We start from the raw sequence: 27,091 nt of genomic DNA, 5'->3' as shown, positions 1-27,091 counted from the left end.
GCGTTGGACCATTAACGATTTTTTTTATTGAAAGGAGAGAAACGTTATGGCGTTGGACCATTAATGATCTCTTGATTTTGAAAGGAGAGAAACGTTAAGGCGTTGGACCATTTAACGATCTCTTGGGGTGGTCGACATTTAACGATCTCTTGGGGTGGTCGACAAAAGCGGGGCTTTTGCTCCTACGTATCCTCAATTGTGATAAGGAAATCAGACCTACGTAGTTCTTGCAAAAGCGGTAAAGTTACATGTTGATTTCATGCTTTTGAACGGTCCATGTTAACTGATAAAAGCAAAGATGACCGTTTAAGGCATTGGACCTTAAAACGGTTTTTAGTGATTTTTGCGGACAAAGCTTGATTTGTGAGTTGATTTTAGCCTTAATTTCACTTTGGTTATTAGTCAATTGATCCATGGAAACTTCCAAAGAAAAACGTTCGATTGATTATTTTATTATTATTTTTCAAGATATTTTGATTATTTTATTATTATTTTGCCTTTTTTTGGTTTAACCGTGGTTACAGCGTGAACGATCGGTTAGATTTTGTTTTAACAGTGATTAAACGAGATTACAACGCAAATGATCGGTTGAAATTCATTTTATCATTTATTAGGCAAGAAAACGGCTTAAACGATCGGTTAAAGCTCGTTAAAAATGGAAGAAAAGAAACCGAAGGTGAACGAAATAAAGATGAAAGCCAAAACAACAAGAAATGAATTGAAAGTCTCGGATTCGAAAACTTACCGTTGAAGAACGAAGAATGGATGAAGAATGGTGAAGAACGACGGAAAACCTTCACGGATTTGCTCACGAAAACGTCTCGGAAACGTTACGGAAATACCTCGACTTAGATTTTCTTCGCGGAAACAATTTTTTTCACCCAAAACAGCTGAAATGCATAGCCAAGGGGGTTAGGGATATTTGGAACAGCCTCCCTTCGCCAATTTGTAGGAAAAGGAGGGAGGAGGTTGTCGCCCAGCTCGCCCAGGCGACCTGGGTTGCTTCTGAAGGAAGCAACCCTGCTTTGAAAATATTCTGAAAGGGTTCGGATTCGAAAATTTGAAAATTTCTATTTGCACCCCCCTTTGATAAGTTCACCCCTTTCTTTCGTAATTTACGGAAAAGTTACGGAAGCCTTACGGAAGCATATAGGACTTGACTTTCTTCTTTTTTCTATTCCTTCTCACCAATATTTGGTGAAATATTCTTATTTAGGGTTATGGGAATTTTACGGAAGCCTTACAGAAGCATATAGGACTTGATTTCCTTCTTTTTCCTCTTCTCTTTCACCAATATTAAGTGAAATAGGCTTACTCAAAGTTTTAGGAATTTTACAAAAGCATTACGAAAGTGTCGGAAGCTCCGGAAACCATTTTCCAACAAAACATGGAGGATCTTGATAAGTTCACCTCCCCCCTTTGCTAAATGCACTCCTTTTTATTTACACACGCCATTTTGCTAAATACACTCCAGTTTTCGTGTTTTTTTACCGATTTCTTCCCAAAATGTTACAGAACTTTATGGATTACGTAACGACACTCATTTCCTTTCCGGAATGTTGCGAAACTTTATGAATTACGCAACAAGGCTCTTCTTGACTTCCGAAATGTTGTGGAACTTTACGGATTGCGCAACAATACTTCTTTTTTACTTCCGGAATGTTGCGGAACTTTGCGGATTACCTAACGATGGATGTTAAGTACCTCGAGGCAGTCAAGCGAAGGTTGCATGCCACCAAACAATGGTCCCCAGACGAAATTAGGGTATGACACTTTGTCTTTTAGATGTTCGTTATTCCTAGTGTCCAACCATTCCATGCAATAACATATCCACTTGACTCAATCCTTTTTTCTTTTTGAATAATGAAACCTTATCATCTTTTGATTAGTGGTTTTTGATATTTGTGCTTAAGTTCTGAGATACCTTGTACCTAACTTGTCAAAAATAGCTAGAAAAAAGAATTTAAGACAAAAAAATAGAAAATCTAAGATAGTTATACCAATAACCATCTTAGTATGTGTGACATTCTAAGACGGTTATACCACAGTTATTGGTATAACCGTCTTAGAATCTTATACATACTAAGACGGTTGTACTAAAACGGTTGAGTGTCTTAACCGTCTTAGATTGCTTGCTATACTACAACAATTATGGAATCATTGTCGTAGAGCAATGAATCATTTATGACGCTTGTTTTGATGACGGTTCAAAACTATCGTAAAAAGTTTAAATGAATCGACTTAAAGGAGTGTTTTTCTAGTAGTGATAATCTCTACCCCACCCCCCTCCTAATTCAACATGTCATGTAATCTAATTGATAAGTGTGTACATGTAGATACAAGTGCTACAACATAATCTCTGAATTGAACTTTTGCCTTATACTTGCAAGTGCAGACAATGTTTTTTAAGTAGATAATTGGCATACTCAACAATTGGAATAATTGCCACATAGCTTTGCCACCAAGTTCAATGGATCCTCACGAAGAGTAGAGAAGAGAAATTACTAGTAAGGGAACAATAATGTAGCATAAAGGAACAATAAGATACTGTACATCATATTTAGGGAAAGAGCCCATGTGTTTTTATAACCATCAGTCAACAATACAATTGTTGAAACAAATAAGCTACTTACAGGAAAAAAAATATGATGCTCAAAATAATGATCTCCAAGAACCTACCTCGACAGAACAACCAACCATTTACTTCCCTAGATTATAAACTCAAATTAATCATCCAACCTTTAAATGGATTGAAATGATACTTCTGGTCACCCCAACAAATTTCCTCCCAAATCATAAGCCAATATGCTTCGTGAAATATAGACCCATACTCCCCCAAGGTTAAGCATTAACAAGAGGTGAAGGTGATGGAGGTGTTTGAGTTGGTGCAGGCTGACCACCCCTATTTCTGCCACTACTGGTATTTTCCCATGGCTTCACAATGGATAGCACCACAAACAAGATGATCACCAAAAGAAGCATGATACAATAGCAGGTCCATTTCCTGGTGTTCTTTTGGTGCTTCCATGCAGTCTGCAACTGCTCAGCTCCGGTGCGCACAAACGAAGGAGCTCTTGCCACATGGCTCTCAATATCATCCAATTACTCACCTTGATGTTGCACCAACATTGTCATGTCAAGGAACACTTGGTGCAACTCCTTGAGATTCTTTTGTATCTCTTTGACAACATCATGCTTCTCTTGAATCTCATTGATGGTGTCCATAATTCTACCCCTTCCTTGCTCTTGAACGACCTTCTGAAGGAAAGTCTCACTCTCACCTGCAAAAAAGGGAAAAACACAGATTATTGTAGGACCTCCAAAACTTGCATCAAATGAGATTTAGATAACATTGAACCCAAAAGTGCTTCACATTCACAGACTTGAATTTGGAAGAAATACAGCTTTGCATTTTAATAAACTATCCACTAATTCTATTAAGTTCTATTTCTTCTTCAATTGAAACAATGATGAAGAAAATGAGAAATTAATCATGACTCTGTCCCAGTAGGCTTGAATATGAAAGATCAATTCTCCTACTAGTAAAATATTCGTTATGTTTTTTTGTAAATTTACTACTTTATTTCTGGTTTTCAAATATATAAACCCAAAATCTACTTTGAGTTCCAACTAAAATTTAATTGAGCATTATGCAAATGAAGTGTCTAAGATAGAACTTGCTTAAGAAACCAAAAACCTTGGTTGCTATATTTCAACTTGATGTGACATCTATGAAATTCAGAGAATTACTTATATTATTCACAATTCTCCAACATTATTCCTTTTTCTTTCTCTTTTGATAACATCAATCACCTTATCTCAAACGTTTATTTTTACCTCTATCTCCTTGTCGCTCCCTTTGTTGTATAAAATTATTACATCCATATATAATTTCTCTCGAGTTAGGTTTTCATGCTCTAGTCAGATATAATTATTGTGAGCAACAAATATATCCTAAATATTGAATTCGACTACATATTCGATACTCAAACTCAAAACCACAATTGTTTGTTGAAGCAAAGCTTCAAGAATTATTTTGATGATGCCATAGATTTTAAGAATTATTTTGATGATGCTAAGGAATTTCAAAGATCATTAAAGATCAATTTCAAGGATGAAGAAAGCAAGATGTCAAGCAAAGCAAATATCTCAAGATAAGAATTAAGATAGACTCTTAGAAAAGTTTTTCAAAAGCACAAATGATTGGCCAAGTGAGTTTCTATCATAACAAAAACTTTTCCAAGCATTTTACTCTCTGGTAATCGATTACCAGTGGCCACAAAGCTTTTTGGAAATGTTTTCAAAGTTATTTTCAAAGTTTTCAAAGCTGTAATCGATTACCAAAACTATGTAATCGATTACCAATGCTTTAAAACAGTTAAAAATGATTTTGTAAGTGTGTAATCGATTACACATCATTTGTAATCGATTACCAGAGCTTTTGAACGTTGGACATTTGAATTTTGAATAAAAATAAGTGTGTGTGTGTAATCGATTACCAGAGAGGATTTTCGAGAAAATCTGCCAACAGTCACAACTTTTCATTGGATTTTTGAATGGCCATCAAAGGCATTTAAATAGGTGACTTGGGCACAAATTTTCTTCAGAGTTTTCACTGTTGCAAAAAGGCATAATCCTCTCAAACAAAAATATCTTATCTTCAAAAATTCCTTGGTCAAACACTTGTGTTATTCAATAAGGAATTGAGGGCTTCATTGTAACATTTGTCTCTTTCAAGAGAGATCATTTCTTCTTCTTCTTCTTACTTCTGAAAAAGGGCTAAGAGACTGTGAGTCTCTTGTTGTAAAGCATCTGAGCACAAAGGAAGGGTTGTCCTTGTGTATTTCAGAAGGTGTAAAGGATTTGTGAGATAGTGGAACTCCCAAGCGGGTTTCTTGGGGACTGGACGTAGGCAACGGACTTTGCCGAACCAGTATAAAAACTCTGTTTGCACTTTCTCTTCCCTTAAACTCTTTTATTTATTGTTTCTTATTGTTTCTATTCAGTAAGTTTGATTTGAATTATTATTTAGGAATTCATTTTAAAAGGAATCTTGGGACTTGGGTTAAAATCAAAGTAGAATTTTTAATTGGGGAATAGTTTGTGATATCTTAATTCAACCCCCCCTTCTTAAGATATCTGAGGCCACTTGTTCAACAAGTGGTATCAGAGCTTCATTCTTGTACAAAGTTTCGAAGCTTCAAGAATTAATGGCCTCATCAAACTACTTGTTCCCCGAAGGCAATTCAATTAATAGGCCTCCCATTTTTAATGGAGTGGGTTACCACTATTGGAAAACCCGCATGCAAATCTTCATAGAGGCTATAGATTTAAACATTTGGGAAGCCATAGACATAGGGCATTATATTCACACCATGGTTGCTGGAAATACAACAATAGAAAAGCCTAGGGAAGATTGGAGTGAGGAAGAAAGAAGACTAGTACAATACAACTTAAAAGCCAAAAACATAATTACATCTGCCCTAGGAATGGATGAATACTTTAGGGTATCAAACTGTAAAAGTGCAAAGGATATGTGGGATACCCTACAAGTAACCCATGAAGGCACAACAGATGTTAAAAGATCTAGGATAAACACATTAACTCATGAATATGAACTATTTAGGATGAATGCAAATGAAAGTATACAAGACATGCAAAAGAGGTTCACATGCATAGTTAATCATCTTGCATCTTTAGGAAAAATATTTCTAAATGAGGATCTAATAAATAAAGTTTTGAGATGTCTAAGTAGAGAATGACAACCCAAGGTAACGGCCATCACAGAATCTCGAGATTTATCTAGTATGTCTCTTGTCACATTGTTTGGTAAATTACAGGAACATGAGATGGAGTTTGATCGAGGCCGTACCCGAATCAAATAAACATTAAAAATGCAGTATCTAGGAAGTGATCCTAGGTCGTCTCCTAGTGAGCAATGATCAACCAAACTTTCATGACATATAACAATAAAACAGTAACGAATTGGGGGGGGGGAGGGGGGTTTGTTTGTTTCTGCAAATCAAACAAAAAGCAAACTTGAATAAGAAAATAACAGAACTAAAACATGTTGTTTCCCCTTGATTCAAAAGCAAGTCTCTTATCCTAGGTCACGAGAATTTATCCTTAATCAGTTCAACCACTTAATCCAACCCGAAATTAATTTACTAAGCAAAAATTAACATAAGGTTGTCATTATGTGATTAAGCAACACATACACCAATTAATCCCTCTCACATGTCCATTAAGCATGAACGAAACTGATCATTAAGCATGAACGTAAAGTAAGCACAGAGACAATTAATCAAGCATTAAGCATGCATAGATTAATAGCAACAAATACAGAGCAATTGGTGAAGGGAAAAAACTGATCAAAATTCAATAGTAATAACAAAACCTCAAAGAGAGTTGTGCTTGATCCTCAAGAGAAAACAACACTGGAGACTCAGCCTTCCAGTAATCAACAGAAACGAAAACAAATTCAAAGGCAGAAGCAGAAAACGAAATTGCAATTTGAAGTAGAAAATGAAATTAGATTGCTACGTGAACAGTGCGCGTGAACAATAACACGAAACTGAAAATGCAAAACCCTAAAATTTTTCTCCTATGTCAACAGTCTCCCCTTTACTAAAACCCTGGTGCTGTTATATAGGTCCTCAGCCCCAAAGCTTATAAATCTGCTTTAAGTCCAAGCCCCAAAAACAAAATAAAATAAAACTGGATGAAATAAAATAAAATTGTCTGCTCTCTTCAAGTCCAAGCCGGTTCAGCCCAATTCCGGATCCAAGCCCAATTGCATATAATTCTCCTGAAATTAAATTAAAAACACAAAATTAGTCAAGTAGGCCCAAATGATAAAAATGTATAATTAATTTGACAATTAAGGCTAATCAGTAATTAAAATGGTGACAATAAGGGTTAAGAAATAGGAGAAAATAATGACACATCAAATTCCCCCACACTTAGCCTTTTGCACTCTTGGGCAAAATAAAAAAGTAGAGAAAGGAACAAATCCAGAGACATTAAAGAGAGGCAAACAAACACAAAAACATTTATATATTTCTCAATGAATCTCAAGGAATGAAAGGAATGGGCAACATCCAACATGTAAAGAGTTAAAGAATCAAGACAGTCATGAAAATCATCCAAGCACCTCAAACATGGCAAGGTAGTCAATCAGCTTAAGAATTCAATGAAAAGTGATAAAGCCTCACAAGATATGCACTCTATCTCTCAAGTGTCTAGGCTACTGTTTACTCTCAGAGCACCCATGAAAACAAACACCACATAGACTTGGCAAGACTCTAAAATTGACAACCAAACACCACATAGACTTGGCAAGACTCTAAAATTGACAACCAAACACCATAAACACATGCACATGAGGATCAAAAGGTCTTTTAAGGTTATAATGGGGCCAAGGACAAGGTAGAGGAAAGGATGGGATAAGTAGCTAAACCCAAAGGAATAGAGGAGCAATGGGGAATAAGTGGAAATTAAGCAAAAGTAGTAAACCCAAAACCAAAATTAAAATTAAGCATAAAAAGTAAACCAAAAACCTCCAATATCAAAAAAATCAACCAAGTCCTCAAACCAGTTCAAGTCCTCAAAACAAGACCTCATTTATTCAACTTCATTCTTTTTCTGTTTTTCTCTTCTATTTTTTTTTCGAATTTTTTTTAGAACAGAAAATGAAAATTTAAAAGCATTTTGAATATTTGAAAAATAAAGCAACAATTAGGCAATATATGTATATACATCAAGCATGGAAAAAATACATCATCAAGCATGGCCAACAAAAACATATCATCCAATGAAACATACCCCCCCCCCCCCCCCCCACACTTATTTCCAAAACAATTCCAAAGCTCCAAAATTCCTTAAGGTTGAGATCATGGTTTTTCACTTAAGTCTTGTAATGAGCTTCAAAACAAAGAAAGGGGAACTTAGGCTCAATGGGGCTATCAAAGGAATTAATTTAAGGTAGGCTCATTTGGCTAGAGGCTTATAAGAACAAAATGCCTAAATCATCTCCCAACATGCATGTGAACCAAGAAATATCAACAAGAGTCAAGCCAAGGCTATTGTGCAAGCAATCAATGGGGCAAAACACACCGAATAAAATAAATGATGATGGCTCAAAATCTCACCAAGGGTAAATCAATCACTTTCAATTCAACCTTTCAAAACTAACTTGACATGTAGAGAAAAACAAGGATTTCAATTCACAAAATGCCAAGAAAATCCTATTTCAAAAACAATTACCCATTACTTGTACATAACCTAGAATTCAAAGAGAAACATGAAATTTTGTACATAAAACATAAAACCAAAATGACAAAATTAACCTAGAAAACCCCAAACAAAGAACAATCTCCCCCCGCCCCCACACTTAAACAACACATTGTCCTCAATGTAACACAATCATAAGATCAAGAGCAATCAAAACAATCAATAAATTTGGACAAGTGCAATAAAAGTAAAGAAGGAGACAAAAAAAGAAAACTGCCTAAGTCATGGCGGAAGAGAAGTAGGGTGAAGTAAGGAGGTCTCCTCCACCACTACATCCACCAAGGAAGGATTTGTGAGGAATGGTTTCAGCCGGTGTCCATTGATCTTGAAGCTCTTATCTGTGGATTCACTTTTGATCTCAACTGTAACATAAGGAAAAACATTAGTCACCACAAAAGGACCAATCGACTTTGACCTTAACTTACTACTCATGAGTCTGAGCCTAGAGTTATACAATAAAACTTTCTGTTCAACCACAAAGTCCTTCTTAGCTATCAAGCTGTCATGGAACTTCTTGGTCTTTTCCTTGTAGAATTTGGAATTCTCATAGGCTTCTAAACGGATCTCATCTAGCTCACTTAGTTGTAACTTCCTTTCCTCTCCAGCCTGATCAATAGAGAAGTTGCAGGTCTTTACAGCCCAGTAGGCTCTGTGCTCTATCTCTACACGAAGATGACATGCCTTGCCAAAGATAACCCAATAAGGAGACATTCCTATGGGTGCTTTGTAAGCAGTCCTATGCGCCCAAAGAGCATCATCCAGCCTGGTGCTCAAATCCTTTCTATTCGGCTGCACAATCTTCTCCAAGATCCTTTTTATCTCCTTGTTTGAAATCTCAGCCTGCCCATTAGTTTGGGGGTGGTAAGGTGTGGAAATTCTGTGCACGACCCCATACTTTTTGAGCAAGGCATACATGGATCTGTTACAAAAATGGGTGCCTTGATCACTAACGATGGCTCTAGGGACTCCAAACCTGCAAAACAGTTTAGATCTAACAAAATTCACAACAACCTTAGCGTCATTAGTTCTGTTGGCTTTGGCTTCCACCCATTTTGAAACATAATCAACAGCAAGGAGAATATAAACAAAACCAAAAGAGACAGGGAAAGGCCCCATAAAGTCTATACCCCAAACATCAAACACCTCACAGAACAACATGGGTTGTTGAGGCATTTGCCGTCTCTATGAAAGTGAGTCGTCTGCTCGTTGACAAGGCTCACAGGTGCTACAGATTCTCCATGCATCCTTAAAGATGGAGGGCCAATAGAAACCGCAGTCAAGCACCTTGCGAGCTGTCCTCTGTATGCCAAGATGGCCACCTGGTGTGGAAGAATGACAGAATTGCAGGACCGAGTTGATCTCATGGTTTGGAATGCATCTCCTAATAACCTGGTAACTGCATAACTTCCACAAATAGGGGTCATCCCAAATATAATGCTTAACATCGCTCTTAATTTTATCAGTTTGAGCTTTAGATGCTATGGGAGGAAAAACAGAAGCAACCAAATAATTCACAATATTAGCAAACTAAGGAGTGGGGAAGGAATCAGAAATCTGATACAGAATGTACAAATGGTCATCCAGAAAATCATCCCGAATGGGTGAGTCCTCAGACGCACGCTCAATCCTACTCAGGTGGTCAGCCACGAGGTTCTGTGCACTGCTCTGATCACGGATCTCCAAATCAAACTCTTGGAGCCAAAGCATCCACCTAATCAATCTAGGTTTTGATTCAGCCTTCTTCTACAGGTACTTCAGAGCTGCATGGTCAGTATAAACAATAACACGAGTACCAAGCAAATATGAAAGAAATTTCTCAAGAGCAAAAAATATCGCTAATAGCTCATTCTCTGTGGTAGTGTAATTTTCTTGGGCAACATGCAAAGTTCTGGAAGTGTAGTAGATCACCCGAGGCAGCTTGTCAATCTTTTAAGCAAGGACAACCCCCAATGCATAATTGGATGCATCGCGCATCAGCTCAAATGGGGCTGTCCAATCAGGTACCTGAATGATAGGGGTGGTAGTCAACGCACGCTTGAGGCAATCAAAAGCCTCTTTGCACCAGTCATCAAAATCAAACTCCACCTCCTTTTGCAGCAGATTGGATAGTGGAAGGGCCACTTTGCTAAAGTCCTTAATAAAGTGCCTATAGAACCCTGCATGGCCAAGAAAAGAATGAACCTCTCGCACGCAAGAGGGGTAAGGCAATTATGAAATAACAACTATTTTTGCAGGGTCTACCTCTATGCCCTTACTGGAAATTATATGCCTTAAAACTATACCTTGTTCTACCATGAAGTGACATTTTTCAAAATTCAGCACAAGGTTAGTTTCAATGCATTTATTAAGAGCTTTATCTAGACTATCCAAACATGCATCAAAAGAGGATCCATAAATAGTAAAATCATCCATAAAAACCTCTATGCAACTCTCTAAAAAGTCACTGAAAATGCTAAACATACACCGCTGGAAGGTACCAGGGGCGTTGCATAGGCCAAAGGGCATCCTCCTATAGACAAAAATGTCAAAGGGACAGGTGAATGTGGTCTTTTCTTGATCTATAGGAGCAATATGAATTTGTAAATAATCAGAAAAACCATCAAGAAAACAGTAATGAGACTTACCTGCCAAGCGCTCAAGCATTTGATCAATGAATGGCAGGGGAAAATGATCCTTTCTGGTTGCCTGGTTCAGCTTACTATAATCAATGCAGACTCGCCAGCTGTTCTGCACTCTTGTGGGGATATGCTCATCCCTCTCATTCTTGATCACTGTGAGACTTGTCTTCTTAGGAACCACTTGGACTGGACTCACCCACTAGCTGTCAGAAATGGGGTAGATGATTCCATCTTGAAAGAGCTTGGTCACCTCCTTTTTCACCACATCTAGAATGACGGGGTTGAGTCGCCGCTGTGGCTGCCTCACTAGCTTAGCTCAATCCTCTAAAAGTATCGTATGCATGTAGGTAGATAGGCTAATACCAGGAATGTCTTCTAAAGTCCATCCAATGGCTTTCTTGTGCTTCTTGAGCACTAGCAACAACTTCTCCTCTTGCTCAGCAGCAAGGGAGGTAGAGATGATCACTGGAAAATTTTACTTGTCCTCCAAGTAAGCATACTTGAGGTTTGCTGGTAAGGGCTTCAACTCTGGTGTGGGTGGTGGCTGAACAGTGGGAGGAACCAGGGTATGAGAAGAAGAGGAAGGTTCCTCAGCCTATACCTCATAAAGCAAGTCAGAAGTATATGTACCTCCTGCAACATGGTTAGTGCATTCTGACTCTAAAAAATCAACATCAAGAGGTACAACACCCAGAAAATCAGAACCATACTCAAATTCAAATTTACTTTCAGCATAAAAATCAGATATAAGATCAAATTCAAACTCAAATTTAGATTCATTGCATGAGGAATGACAAGTATGCAGATCAGACAAAAATGGGTGTTTCGTACCATGAAGAAGATCAAAATCAAACATATAATCATCAATAATCTGATCAAGTATCTCAGCACGAAAAATAAAATAATCCTCAGATGGATGTTTCATGGCATCAAGAATGTTAAAATGAACAACAATATCACCAAATTCCATAGACAATGTGCCAGCATAAACATCTATCTTGGTTCGGGCTGTTTTCATAAATAGCCTGCCTAAAATAATTGGAACTGAACCATGGGAAAATTCCTCTTCCATATCAAGAACATAAAAATCAGCAGGAAAAATAAGTTCACCAACCCGAACCAACACATCCTCTATGAAACCTACGGGGTAAGCAACACTTCCTTTTGTGGGTGCACAACTCCTTTAGAAACTTGGCATATCTTAGAATTTGCTTGAGTGCATCTAGCAGAGGTATATTCACCTCTACTTTCCTGAAGGTCTCCAAGATCTCATTATCCACTTCTTCAATCTTTTTGTTTGGAATTGCTCTAGGTGGAAAAGGAAGAGGAATAAGAGGCTGCTGCAAGTCAGAACTACTAGAAGAAGGTCCACCTACATGAAAATTTTTGTTAGCTCCCTCATGATCAGGAAGCTTTCTCTTTTGTGCAACTATCTCATCCTCTTTTTTAGGTGTAGAATGAAGCTTGTCAGGTTCAGGTGCAGGTGCTGCTACTGGTGGAGGCACTTTAATTTGCTTGCCAGACCTCAAGGTGATGACACTCACATTTTTCGGATTCTGCACAGTTTATGAAGGCAATTTGTCATAATTTTGGGATTGAGCTTGGTTCAACTGAGTAGCCATTTGCTCCATTTGATTTGTCAGACTCTGAATGGAGGCTCTTGTCTCTTGCTGAAATTGCATATTCTGGATGGTCATTTGCCTCACTAACTCCTCTAAGGAAGGTTGAGAAGGGGCCTCAGTTGCTTGTTGTCTTTGTTGTTGCTGCTGCTACATTGGAGGAGGAACATATGGTTTGCTTGGACTAGCAGCATTCTGGAAATGAGGGACAGGCTATTGTTGCTGCTGCTGTTGTTGTTGTTGTGGAGGATTTGCCCATCTCAGATTTGGATGATTCCTCCAACCTAGATTGTATCTTTTGTTTGAAAGATCATAATTATTCTGCTGTTGTAGGTTTTGCTGCTGAGGGGGTCTATTATAAATGTTTGAAGCATAGGCTTCAGGTTGCTCATTGAATCCAGATTGCTGCAAAGAAGGACAGAGATCTGTGTGGTGATCAGCAGAAGAACATAAACAACAGACACTTGCAACAAGTGCAAATTTCTGATTTACGACAAGCTGAGTTACTAGGTTGACCACGACATCAAGTTTTCCCTCAAGCTTCTTATTTTCAGCAGATGAAGATGAATCCGTGGCCACATCATGGACTCCTCTAAGGACAATAACATCATTTCTTGCACTGAATTGTTGGGAGTTGGAAGCCATCTTCTCAATCAGATTCCTAGCCTCAGCAGGAGTCATATCACCAAGAGCTCCACCACTGGCAGCATCAATCATACTCCTCTCCATGTTGCTAAGTCCCTCATAGAAATATTGCAGAAGGAATTGCTCAGAAATCTGGTGGTGAGGACAGCTTGCACACAATTTCTTGAATCTTTCCCAGTACTCATACAAGCTCTCTCCACTAAGTTGCCTGATGCCTGGAATGTCTTTTCTGATGGCAGTGGTCCTAGATGCAGGGAAGAATTTCTCCAAGAACACCCTTTTAAGGTCATCCCAACTGGTAATGGATCTGGGAGCAAGGTAGTACAACCAATCTTTCGCCACTCCCTCCAGAGAATGAGGAAAAGCTTTTAGAAAGATATGATCTTCCTGAACATAAGGGGGTTTCATGGTGGAACAAACAATATGGAACTCCTTAAGATGCTTATGAGGATCTTCACCTGCAAGACCATGAAACTTGGGCAGCAAATGTATTAGTCTAGTCTTGAGAACATATGGAACATCCTCATCAGGATATTGAATGCACAAGCTTTCATAAGTGAAGTCAGGTGCAATCATCTCCCTAAGAGTCCTCTCACGAGGTGGAGATTGAGCCATGTTCTCAGTATGAAAATTAGCAGCCAAATGCTCAAAATCAGAATGTTCAGAATCACCAGTAACAAAATACTCAGAATGCATAGAATACACGGAATGCTCAGAATGATCAGGATGCACACTATGCCTAAATAATCTATGAAAGGTTCTATCCATTTCAGGATCAAAGGGTTGTAAATCACCTGGATTATCCCTAGTCATGCACTATATGCAGCAAATCATGTATTTCTCAAACAAGCACCAAAGAGGGTAAAACTACAACTATACTAAAACGATATCCAAATGAGCTGAAAATTTGTGAGCAACACCCTAAAATCATGAAAAGATAGCACAAAATTTTCAGACAAAAATTCAAAGTCTAACTATGAAAACTGCCTAAGCAAAGTTTAGAAAAATAGGACAATAATACTTGAAAAATAAAAAAAACTTAGTAAACAGCCGATTATTCAAGTTTAGGAAACCTCAACCGGCTAAAGCGTGTTGCCACAACATGGGAAATTTTTTTCTACCCCAAATGCATATATAATAATAGTCATTCTGATATCTGGAGCAAAAGTTATGGCAGTTTTAAGTTTTGCTAAAAACAAGTTCCCAAATTTTCCCAAATTTTTTGTATCTCTCAAAATTCAGTCACACCAAGTGCTTCTGGTATTTTTCACACAAAATATGGATCAAAAGAAATTACCACACAAAAAATCAGCCAAAAATAACAATTCTAGCTATCAAAACAAAAATTGCCAATTAAATTGCAAAATCAGTTGCTAGTTCAGTCGCTAATCACTATTCACAGCATTACACAAAACTGAAACGGGGGAGCGCTAAATAGGGGACGCGACTGAAATGCAAAACAGATTACTACACAAAACAAAACAACACACACTCACAACACTAAACAACAGAGCTACACATAAAACAACTAAACACTATTATGAACTTTTGGACCACTACTCCCCGGCAACGACGCCAAATTTGATCGAGGCCTTACCCGAATCAAATAAACATTAAAAATGAAATATCTAGGAAGTGATCCTAGGTCGTCTCCCAGTGAGCAATGATCAACCAAATGTTCATAACATATAACAATAAAACAATAACGAATTGGGGGGGGGGGGTTGTTTGTTTTTGCAAATTAAATAGCAAGCAAACTTGAATAAGAAAATAACAAAACTAAAACATGTTGTTTCCCCTTGATTCAAAAGCAAGTCTCTTATCCTAGGTTATGAGAATTTATCCCTAATTAGTTCAACCACTTAATCCAACCCGAAATTAATTTACTAAGCGAAAATTAACATAAGGTTGTCATTATGTGATTAAGCAACACATACACCAATTAATCCCTCTCACATGTCCATTAAGCATGAACGAAACTGATCATTAAGCATGAGCATAAAGTAAGCACAAAGACAATTAATCAAGCATTAAGCATGTATGAATTAATAGCAACAAATACAGAGCAATTGGTGAAGGGGAAAAACTGATCAGAATTCAATAGTAATAACAAATCCTCAAAGAGAGTTGTGCTTGATCCTCAAGAGAAAACAACACTGGAGACTCAGCCTTCCATTAATCAGCAGAAACGAAAACGAATTCAAAGGCAGAAGCAAAAAACGAAATTGTAATTTGAAGCAGAAAACGAAATTTGATTGTTATGTGAACAGTGCACGTGAACAGTAACATGAAACTTAAAATGAAAAACCCTAAAATTTTTCTCCTATGTCTACAGTCTCCCCTCTACTAAAACCCTGGTGCTGTTATATAGGTCCTCAGCCCCAAAGCTTACCAAATCGGCTTTAAGTCCAAGCCCCAAAAATGAAATAAAATGAAACTGGACGAAATAAAATAAAATTGTCTGCTCTCTTCAAGTCCAAGCTAGTTCAGCCCAATTCTGGATCCAAGCCCAATTGCTTATAATTCTCCTAAAATTAAATTAAAAACATAAAATTAGTCAAGTAGGCCCAAATGATAAAACTGCATAATTATTTTGACAATTAAGACTAATCAGTAATTAAAATGGTGACAAAAAGGGTTAAGAAATAGAAGAAAATAATGACACATCAGAGTTGCAAAGACTAAATCAACATGAAGAAAATGATAAGAAGAATAAGGGAATTGCTCTTAAAGCCTCATCTTCAATCCAAGAAGAAAGTGATATGGAAGATTCAATTGACTTGGATGATGATGAAGAACTTAGTCTCTTTGTCAAAAGATTCAACAAATTTCTTAGGATGAGAGAAACTCAAAGAAGACAAAACTTCAAACCTAAAAGAAGGATTGAAGAATCATCTCAAACTCGAAGATGCTATGAGTGTAATCAACTCGAACATCTGAGGGTTGATTGTTCAATGTTTAAGAAAAGAATGGAGAAGTTCGAAAACAAGAATATTGGAGAAAAGAAGGCCAAGAAGGCCTACATTACATGGGATGATAACGACTTAGAATCGTCTGATGATTCTAAAAAAGAAGTGATTAATCTATGTCTAATGAGCAAAAACTATGAAAGCGACGAAGAGGTAACATCTTCTAACAAATCTATTTCTTTTGATGAGTTACAAGATGCATTTGCTGAATTACATAGTGAATCTATTAAACTTGCAAAACTTGTTTCTTCATCTAAGAAAACTATTTTAGATTTAGAGAAAGAGATTTCAAAGTTAAATAAAGAGTTAGATCATCTTAAGTATGAAGTGTCAATCTCTAAAACAAAGATGTATTTTTGATAAAGCAGGGATTAAATATAAACCAGAAAAAAAACAAAAGTTTTATAAAAATTTCTTTTCTTCCACACAAAAATATAATTCTTCTTTCATTACATATTTTTACTGTGGAAGAAAAGGGCATGGCATATCTACATGCTATTTTAGGAACAATATTAAAATGATTTGGGTCCCAAAAGGATCCATTGTTCACACTAACACTCAAGGACCCAATAAAGATTGGGTACCTAAGTCACAATGTTGATCTTGTAGGAACCCTTGAGGAAAAAGTGGTACATAGATAGCGGGTGCTCAAAACATATGACGGGAGATGTATCAAAATTCACACATATCTCTCCCAAGAAAAACGAGCATGTAATCTATGGTGACAACAACAAAGGTAGAATTCTTGGAGTTGGAAAAATAGGTACAAATTCTTCAACCTCCATTGAAAATGTTCTACTTGTTGAAGGTCTTAAGCATAGCCTGCTTAGTGTTAGTCAATTATGTAATAAAGGCTATCTAGTATCATTTGATTCTAAAAAATTTGTCATTGAACATGGACATGATACAAACATAAAGCATATAGGGTTTAGAGTCAATAATATTTACATGATAGACTTAAGTCAAAAACTAAGTGATAATAAATGTTTTCTTAGCAAATATAATGATCCATGGCTATGGCATAAAAGGATTGCTCACATTAACATGGAACACTTAAACAAATTAATTTCAAAAGATTTAGTTGTTGGTTTGCCAAAACTAAAATTTGAAAAAGATAGACTATGTGATGCATGCCAAAAGGGAAAACAAACTAGAGTTTCATTCAAATCCAAAAACATTGTTTCAACTACTCAACCTTTACAATTACTACACATGGATTTGTTTGGCCCTTCTAGAATCATGAGTCTTGGGGGAAGTTACTATGCCCTTGTTATAGTTGATGACTATTCTAGATACACTTGGACACTATTTATCACTCATAAGAATGATGCATTTCAAGCATTTAGGAAACTTGCAAAAATGATTCAAAACATGAAAAATCTCAAAATTATATCTATTAGGAGTGATCATGGGGGTGAATTTGAAAATAAAGAATTTGAATTATTTTGTGATAAGTATGACATTGAACATAACTTTTCTGCATCTAGAACCCCTCAACAAAATGGAGTTGTTGAAAGGAAAAATAGATCTTTGGAAGAAATTTCTAAACCTTATTAAATGACACTCCTCTTCCAAAATATTTTTGGGCTGAAGCCATTAATATTGCATGCTATATCATGAATATGGCTTTAATAAGACCCATTTTAAAGAAAACTCCATATGAACTGTTTAATGGTAGAAAACCCAACATTTCACAGCTTCATGTTTTTGGTTGCAAATGCTTTGTATCAAACAATGGAAAAGAAAACTTAGGAAAGTTTGATGCTAAGTCAGACGAAGGAATTTTCCTTGGTTATTCCTTGCATAGTAAAGCTTATAGAATATATAATAAGATAACTATGACTATTGAAGAATCTATTCATGTTTCCTTTGATGAGTCTAATGCTATTCCTCCAAGAAAGGATATTTTAGATGATATTGCAGAATCTTTAGAATGAATGCATATTTATGGACAAGATTCTAAAGGAAAAGGAAAAGGAAGCAATGGAGATCCTCCAAAAGAAGCCAAATCAAATGATGAACTTCCAAGAGAATGGAAAGCTTCAAGAGATCATCCCCTTGACAACATTATTGGTGATATCTCAAAAGGGGTAACAACTAGACATTCTCTTAAAGATTTATGCAATAATATGGCTTTTGTGTCTATGATTGAACCTAAAAATTTAAATGAAGCCATAATAGATGATCATTGGATAGTTGCTATACAAGAAGAACTAAATCAGTTTGAGAGAAACAATGTGTGGGAACTAGTATAGAAACCTGAAAACTACCCCATCATAGGAACAAAATGGGTATTTAGGATTAAGTTAGATGAACATGGCATAATCATTAGGAATAAGGCTAGATTAGTTGCAAAAGGATATAATCAAGAAGAGGGAATAGATAAAGAAGAAACATATGCTCCAGTTGCAAGATTAGAAGCCATTAGAATGCTTTTAACTTATGCATCCATAATGAATTTTAAGCTTTATCAAATGGATGTTAAAAGTGCTTTTCTAAATGGCTTAAGTCAAGAAGAAGTATATGTTGAACAACCCCCAGGTTTTGAAATGTTAGATAAGCCAAATCATGTTTATAGATTGAAAAAGGCTTTATATGGTTTGAAACAAGCCCCTAAGGCATGGTATGAACGACTAAGCAAATTTCTTTTAGAGAAAGATTTTCTAGAGGAAAAGTGGATACCACACTGTTCATAAAGAGAAAGCATGATGATATTCTGTTGGTTCAAATATATGTTGATGATATAATCTTTGGATCCACTAATGATTCATTGTGCAAGGAGTTCTCTCTTGATATGCAAAGCGAATTTGAGATGTCGATGATGGGAGAACTAAATTACTTCCTGGGCTTACAAATCAAGAAAACTAAAGAAGGTATATTTGTCAACCAAGCAAAATACTGCAAAGAATTGATCAAAAGATTTGGGATAGAAAGTGAAAGCACATGGCTACACCTATGATTACTGGTTGTTACTTAGATAAAGATGAATCCGGCCAGTCTATAGACATGAAACAATATCGAGGTATGATTGGATCTCTTCTCTATTTATCTGCTAGTAGATCAGATATCATGTTTAGTGTATGCATGTGTGCTAGGTTATAATCCAACCCCAAACAATCACATTAGAGTGCAGTAAAAAGGATCATAAGATACCTATTAGGAACAATCAATTTAGGATTATGGTATCCTAAGAACTCAACATGTAACAATTTTGACTTTGCCGGATCCAAAACTGATAGAAAGAGCACAAGTGGGACATGTTAATTTATTGGGTCTGCTCTTGTATCATGGCATAGTAAGAAACAAAATAGTGTTGTTTTATCTACTGCTGAAGCGGAATATATTTTTGTTGGCCGCTGTTGTGCCCAAATTTTATGGATGAAGCAACAACTATTTGACTATGGAATCCTTCTTGATTATATACCCATTAGGTGTGACAATACAAGTGCAATCAATCTATCCAAAAATCCAGTTCAACACTCTAGAACCAAGCATATAGAAATTAGGCACCATTTATTAAGAGATCATGTTCTGAAGGGAGATTGTGTTCTAGAATTTATTGATACAAAGAATCAGCTTGATAATATCTTTACAAAACCTCTCCCTAAGGAAACATTCTTTGCCATTAGGAGAGAATTAACCCTCTTAGATGTTAGTGATTTGGATAAATAAGGATTGATTGGTTGATTGAAACATTTGTGTTTACCGATTGCTTGAGTTTGATGTTTTAAATTTCCCCGCACTTTGGCTTTTTGATGTTGCCAAAGGGGAAGAAAAAAATAAAGAACTTAGAAATCAAGAGAGGTTAAAGAAAGGGGGAGTATAATCTCCAAAAGAAAGGGGGAGTATTTGTATATATTTGTATATACTATCTTGATTTCAGGACTTGTCAACATCAAAAAGGGGGAGATTGTAGAAGCAAAGCTTCAAGAATTATTTTGATGATGCCAAAGAATTTCAAAGATCATTAAAGATGAATTTCAAGGATGAAGAAAGCAAGATGTCAAGCAAAGCAAAGATCTCAAGATAAGAATTAAGATAGACTCTTAGAAAAGTTTCTGAAAAACACAAATGATAGGCCAAGTGAGTTTCTATCTTAACAAAAACTTTTCCAAGCATTTTACTCTCTGGTAATCGATTACCAGAGGTTGTAATTGATTACCAGTGGCCACAAAGCTTTCTGGAAATGTTTTCAAAGTTATTTTCAAAGTTTTCAAAGTTGTAATCGATTACCAAAACTATGTAATCGATTACCAATGCTTTAAAACAGTTAAAAATGATTTTGTAAATATGTAATCGATTACACATCATTTGTAATCGATTACTAGAGCTATTGAACATTGGACTTTTGAATTTTGATTAAAAATAATTGTGTAATCGATTACACCAATGCTGTAATTGATTACCAGAAAGGATTTTTGAGAAAATCTGCCAACAGTGACAACTTTTCATTGGATTTTTGAATGGCCATCAAAGGAATTTAAATAGGTGACTTGGGCACAAATTTTCTTTAGAGTTTTCACTGTTCACAAAAGGCATAATCCTCTCAAACAAAATATCTTATCTTCAAAAATTCCTTGGCCAAACACTCGTGTTATTCAATAAGGAATTGAGGGCTTCATTGTAACATCTGTCTCTTTCAAGAGAGATTATTTCTTCTTCTTCTTCTTCTTCTTCTTCTTCTTCTTCTTACTTCTGAAAAAGGGCTAAGAGACTGTGAGTCTCTTATTGTAAAGCATCTGAGCACAAAGGAAGGGTTGTCCTTGTGTGTTTCAGAAGGTGTAAAGGATTTGTGAGATAGTGGAACACCCAAGCGGGTTTCTTGGGGACTGGACGTAGGCAACGGACTTTGCCGAATCAGTATAAAAACTACGTTTGCACTTTCTCTTCCCTTAAACTCTTTTATTTATTGTTGCTTATTGTTTCTATTCAGTAAGTTTGATTTGAATTATTATTTAGGAATTCATTTTAAAAGGAATCTTGGGACTTGGGTTAAAATCAAAGTAGAATTTTTAATTGGGGAATAGTTTGTGATATCTTAATTCAACCCCCCCTTCTTAAGATATCTGAGACCACTTGTTCAACATTGTTAAGTTGTAATAACCCTGAACTGGGAGATATAAGTTTCAATGACTATGACATAATGAAAAATAAAATGAAATGAAATTTAACTTTCCCAAACTAGGACAAACAAATGATTTGAAACAAATCCTTACCAGTGGAGATCAAGAGATTGAAAGTCTTGGGATCGAGATTCTCGCCAGTGATGGTGAAGTATTGTCATTGCATGGTCTCGCAGTACAAGATCAACATCTCAAATACAATTATAATATGTGAATTACGATATCAAGGATCTTGGATTAAGATGTAGCTACATGAAGGATCTACTTTGATCCAAGATCCTTCATGTAGCTACATGAAGGATCTTGAATTCTCCATAACCACACTATGACTCCAATTGTAGCTACATCTGTCTGCAATTTTGTGCGATATCAAGGATCGCAACTATGATTTCAACCACAATTGAAAACTTTGTTAACCAATCTCATACCCCCGACACCAACAGAAAAGTTATCTTAGCTATTGTGACTATGTCAGGAACAAAATTGTGGGCCTTAAATCCCCAGAAATGGCTACCAATGCGACCAAAGCCAGCCTGAACCTCATCAGTAGTAAAAAGTCCTCTGGCTTTTTTAATGGTATTGTACACATCTAGCAAGTAACCAGGAGCCAATTCAATGATACCCCCCCTCTCCCTATCACAAACAAAAAATAGTATCAAGGTGTGTTATTGTTTTTCATTTATTCCTTTAATCATAAATTAATTTATTATATCTTGTTACTTGCTCAGGACATTCTACAATTTAAAAAAGAAAAGAAAAAGCAAAAAAGAAGAAGAAAGTTGGATCTATCTATAATATGCATTTTGGCTTGATACCTATATGGCTTTAGATATAAAGGCTGCACCATTTCCAGAAGTTCCAAAGTTAATGATATCTTGGACATCTCTTGCATACTTCTCTCCATTAGAACCGAAAATGCCTCTATAAGGTTGTGGATTTACTGCATGATGAACACCACTCTTTTGACAATACCAGCACAAAAACATATTAGATAAACAATGTATTACATAATTACATTTGAAAATCAGATTCATAGCCAAATGGTTGAGGCTTACAACAGACAGAAAAAGAAAAACCAACTAATGATACTTAACATGTTGGCTTAATAAAGTTAATTGAGTTTGTAGTTGTTACTTTTAAAAAAATTTAGTTTTAGTTCTTATATTATAGATTTTGTTCATAGATTCGACATTTGTGAGTAGTCTGATAATAAATCATCCAATAAATCAACCCAACAACAATTACTAAATTACACACTATGTTTTACTATATAACTAGTCAATATAAAATTTCCAACCCAATATAAAGTACTTACTAAAGTCCATTTTAAATATTAACATCCCTTTCGTGGCTGATGTGTAGCTACCTGTGACCTGTGACACCAGTCCACTATTGTAGCTGAACAATGATGTTGATCGAGGAAAGTTGAGTTAAAAAATGAGTTAGCAACCAAGATGTGACAATCCTCTCAGCTATGTCATCAATTAGGTGCACTTGTGGCTTGGTTGATCTTTAAATTAGTTGCAAGGGGATCTCTAGTAGCTTTACATTCTAACTAGAAGGAGGTAAAGTGAGACTTCTATCTAGAGTTCAATTGTTATGCCAGTATCATATCCCAACATATAATACTCACAAAAACACAAGGAAAGGTAAATTAACTTAAAATACTCGGATAAACTTCTCAATATGCAATTATAGAAGAAGAAAATAACAAGCTAAAATGAATTAAGCTTCCTCCAATAAGTTAAAATCAGCATTAGGAGAAGCTTAATTCATTTTACATTCTTAATTTCTTGTCATATGGGTTAAGTTGTGGGCGCCTCAATGACCGGTTAGTTATAGGTTTGAATCCAAAAGTAGTTTCTTTACATATACAAGGGTAAGGCTGCGTGTAATGACCCTCATCGGTACCTTGGTTATAAGTGTTTACTAAGAAGTATATCAAAATAGGCCCTTATATAATTCAGTTACCTGTGTCCAAGACTCATGTAATAGTAGCAATGATAGGATATTAAAATAAGTGGGAATTAAAACTATAGGATATAAAAATGACAGAGAGAGAGAGTGTTGTGAAATTACCTTCTGCAATTCCTTTGAGTTTGGGGATTTGGCAATAAAGCGACATCTTCCCACAGTTGAAACCCTTTCTAACGCCAGGTCCAGATCAAGATTTCTGACCTCTCATCCCAAAACCACAACTTGCTCCTTCCCCTATCGATATTTCTCTACCCTTTCTCTTAGCCCTCTTCCTCTAACTCAGTTGCAGCCCCAAATTGTCTAGCCAAAACTGAACATCGACGTTGGGTGCTGCCATGGGGGTAGATAGAGAGGCAACCTTGTTAACCATGGAAATGAGAGGTCTTGCTTGCTGAATCTTCTTCAGCCATGGTTTTGCGGCCAAGGTTTTCACCGTTCCCTTCAATCCCCAAATTGGTGAGAATAGCTAGGGAGTTTCAAGAGGGAAAAACAAAATGAATACACACTTTATAGGGTCGAACAAGCTAAAGCAGATTTGATCTAATACACAAAGTACAAGAAAAATGCATATCTATACCATCTTTTAGTTGGGACTATTGTTCCAAGGCTTGAATCCTTAATCTGTACTCATTATTCTCTCTTTTAAGCTCTGAATTAACCATCTGTAGACAAGCACAACAAAATAAAAGAGAGAAAACAATAAACGAATGCTAGAAGCAAACATTTTTCATCACAATAAAATATAATTGACAAACTGAAGAAAAGGGAATATTGGCTCAACTCAGAATGTACGCACCTGTAATTTGGTAAACTGAGTAGACAATGTGGTTGTCTCTGTCTGAAGTGTTTGAACTTTAAGCTCTAATTCAGAAATGAACCGCATCTTCCTCTATATTGAGCGAGCAACTGATACACGATTTGCCAAAATCATAGAAAAATATTTCACATCCTTAGTTTTATACCCCAAAAAAGAAAGGGACATAAAGATAGTCAAATAGAAGACTATTATTACCTTTTTGCACTAAACAAATCATGAAGTGCATCATCCTCTATCCTGCCATCCATAGGTTCTCCACTAAAGCCATCAGCGTGGTCCATATCATTCATTGGTTCCTTTAACACTAACTGAACCGACTTTTCAAAATATGAGTTCCCTCCCCTAGAAGCCATTTGTGATTTGTAGGCACCAACGAAATGTTGTCAAATAATTGTTAGTATTAATTAATTGAAAATATAAATAATTAAAAAAATATACAAAAAATAAAACCTTCAGATCAACTACATAGGTTTGATAAGTCAAGAAACTTCAAATGTCCATGTAACTTCAAATGTCCTGCAAAAACAAGATTGGTAACACAAAAAGCAGTTTTCCTGTCCACGGAACTTTGTATTGCAAATACAATGCATTTTTTAACACATTTGGTGCAGACAAAAGGAAATACACAATTTTATAAATTTATTGTCAAATAAATGCCAATATTTGTACATTTCTGTTTGTAATGTTAACAATAACCATCAAATTCACCATAGCGCAACATCCTATATCATCTACAGCTTTCTACATCGAATGTTTTGAACTTTTACAAAATATGCTGCCCATTTCTTTCGAATCATTGTTATTGTTTCCATGTCTAATGACATGCCATTAGCAAACCACTACAAAATATAAAAAATACAAAGAATATGTCACATACATGTAAAATGATTGAAAATTATAGTGAAGTACTAATTTACAGTTGTTGAAGCAAACATACCATGATCCAATCATTCTTTAAACACTCACTTTACGATGTTTCACATCCAATGCATCACATAATAGCAACACTCATAGCCTCCACTTTGAACATGGCTCTACATTCAATGCAAATAATAATTGAATCAAACAAGTGTACTGAAGTTACAATCTAAACATCATTAATGATAAATAAGCATTAATTAAATGACTAACCTTTACTACAATCCACTTAGGTGTTCCTTGATCATTTTTACCATCCACAGTGGTCTTTAGTGTCTTCATTGCACTAGTTAGAAAAATAAACCATGAACGTGTATACGATGATAAAAATTGTTCATTAAAAGTTTAGAATACATTAAATGAGTTTCAATATAAAACTTAACTTCTTAATTGCAGTTTTGATATGAATATCAAGCTTTTTACATAATGAACAGAACCAAGCAACAACATTGTTTGTAGGACACAGTATAACCAGCTGCCAATAGGCCCTACATTAAACAAAAATTAGGTACATATAATTAAAAAAAATAGAAGCATTTTCATTAATAGAACTTACCGATTCAAGTAAGCTCCTAGGTACACCTCTCGTTGAGATTCCTTGACCCATGTTTGTATGTAATGTTCACATTCAGCGCGTTGGTCCTTTGCATGGTGTATCGACTGCTCAAGGAATCCATACACCGAAGCATGACCCAAACTTGAGCTCCACTCATCCATAAACGTATTTTGATAAAAAAAAATACATGAAAATTGATAGTGATGCATATCATAACGAATATTAGTTATTAATGAATCATATTAAATTTACTTACATCATCCATAATTGTAGTATAGCTATGTTCAAACATTTGTCACCTTCTATTATTTCATTTACATCATAATATGTCAAGAAGAAGGATGCATCTACATTTGGAATCCAAAATTTATTGGAATCCCACATCAACTCAACAGGCTTCTCGTAAATGTCATATAGGCTCTTAATCAACTGATGCAAAGGATCATCTTCAAAAACATTATTTGCCCTTTGAACTGGTTCAGGTAGTTTCTTTGGAGTAATATAAGACTACTATATGGTTAATGAAAACAAGAATTACAATAATGTCAGTAACTAAGATATATCGATGTACGCAAATCATCCAACAAATATTAAAAAATAAAATTTACCTTTTGTGACACAATTTTCACAAGATTTGTTGGCCATGTAATGAATGTTTGAAGGGCCTGCCTGATGTAACACCCTGAAATGTTATTAATTATAAATCGATGTTTGATTGTGTTTAGCTTGTTGTTTGAATATATGTTTCACTTGAATGATTTGAAATATGACTTGAATTAGTCATGTGTGAATTTCTTGATGTGGATGTTGAGTTATGTGGAGTTTTGTTGAGCAAACTTGAAATTATGAGATTCTAGATTTTTGCCTAAACCTAGTTCAGTAAGGTCATGATCCCGGATTTGTTAACCGTTGGATCGTCTTCAAATTTTGTCTGAAGCTTCCTAGGATATGTTGCCACAGTCCGACCGTTGGGATTCTGAAAATAACAACTTGGGGTCTCTCTCTAAGCGCGAATGGCGTGCTAAACGTAATTCCCACCGAGAGGAAGTTGCGCTGAGCGCCCAGAGGTGCGCTAAGCCCAATTCCAACTGAGAGGAAGTTGTGTTGAGCACACAAGGGTGCGCTAAGCCCGCCCTAGTGCAGAGGGGGCTGCGCTAAGCCTAAATTCTTGCATTAAGCGCAAGAAGTGGACTTCAGCTTAGCGCGACAGTCTCGCTAAGCGAAATTTGCAGGTTATAAATACGTCCTCAGCGTGAAAAACACGATTTTTCACTCTTCTCTTCTCCAAAAATGCCACCCAAAGCCTAAAACCTCATTTTTCACCACCCAAGACCACCGGTGGTCGCCGTAAGCCGCCGTTGCTTGCTGTTGGAGCCCCACACCAAGAGGAACACTTTAATCAGAGTAGAATCCTCCTCAAAGATTCGGTGGAGAAAATCCCTCAATCCTCCATTTCAAAGTTTCTCTAAGGTAATGTTGACTTCTAAACCTTCTCCTAGCTAGTTTGAGTTCCTTTAAGTGTCTATTATGTGTTGGGTACTATAATAGGGTGTTTTT

At 36.1% G+C, this 27,091-nt stretch overlaps 1 pseudogene; it reads right to left on the bottom strand.

Annotated features, from left to right (window-relative positions):
- Positions 1-2,841: 2,841 nt before the first annotated feature.
- On the bottom strand, positions 2,842-21,456 carry LOC100813321 (syntaxin-121-like; annotated as a pseudogene).
- Between the last annotated feature and the right edge of the window lie 5,635 nt (positions 21,457-27,091).

This window comes from Glycine max, chromosome 15, assembly GCF_000004515.6.
Source record: "Glycine max cultivar Williams 82 chromosome 15, Glycine_max_v4.0, whole genome shotgun sequence".
In the NCBI taxonomy this organism is placed as follows: Eukaryota; Viridiplantae; Streptophyta; class Magnoliopsida; order Fabales; family Fabaceae; genus Glycine; species Glycine max.
The sequence above is the reverse complement of the archived record's forward strand: the minus strand, read 5'-3'. Positions and strand labels throughout refer to the sequence as shown.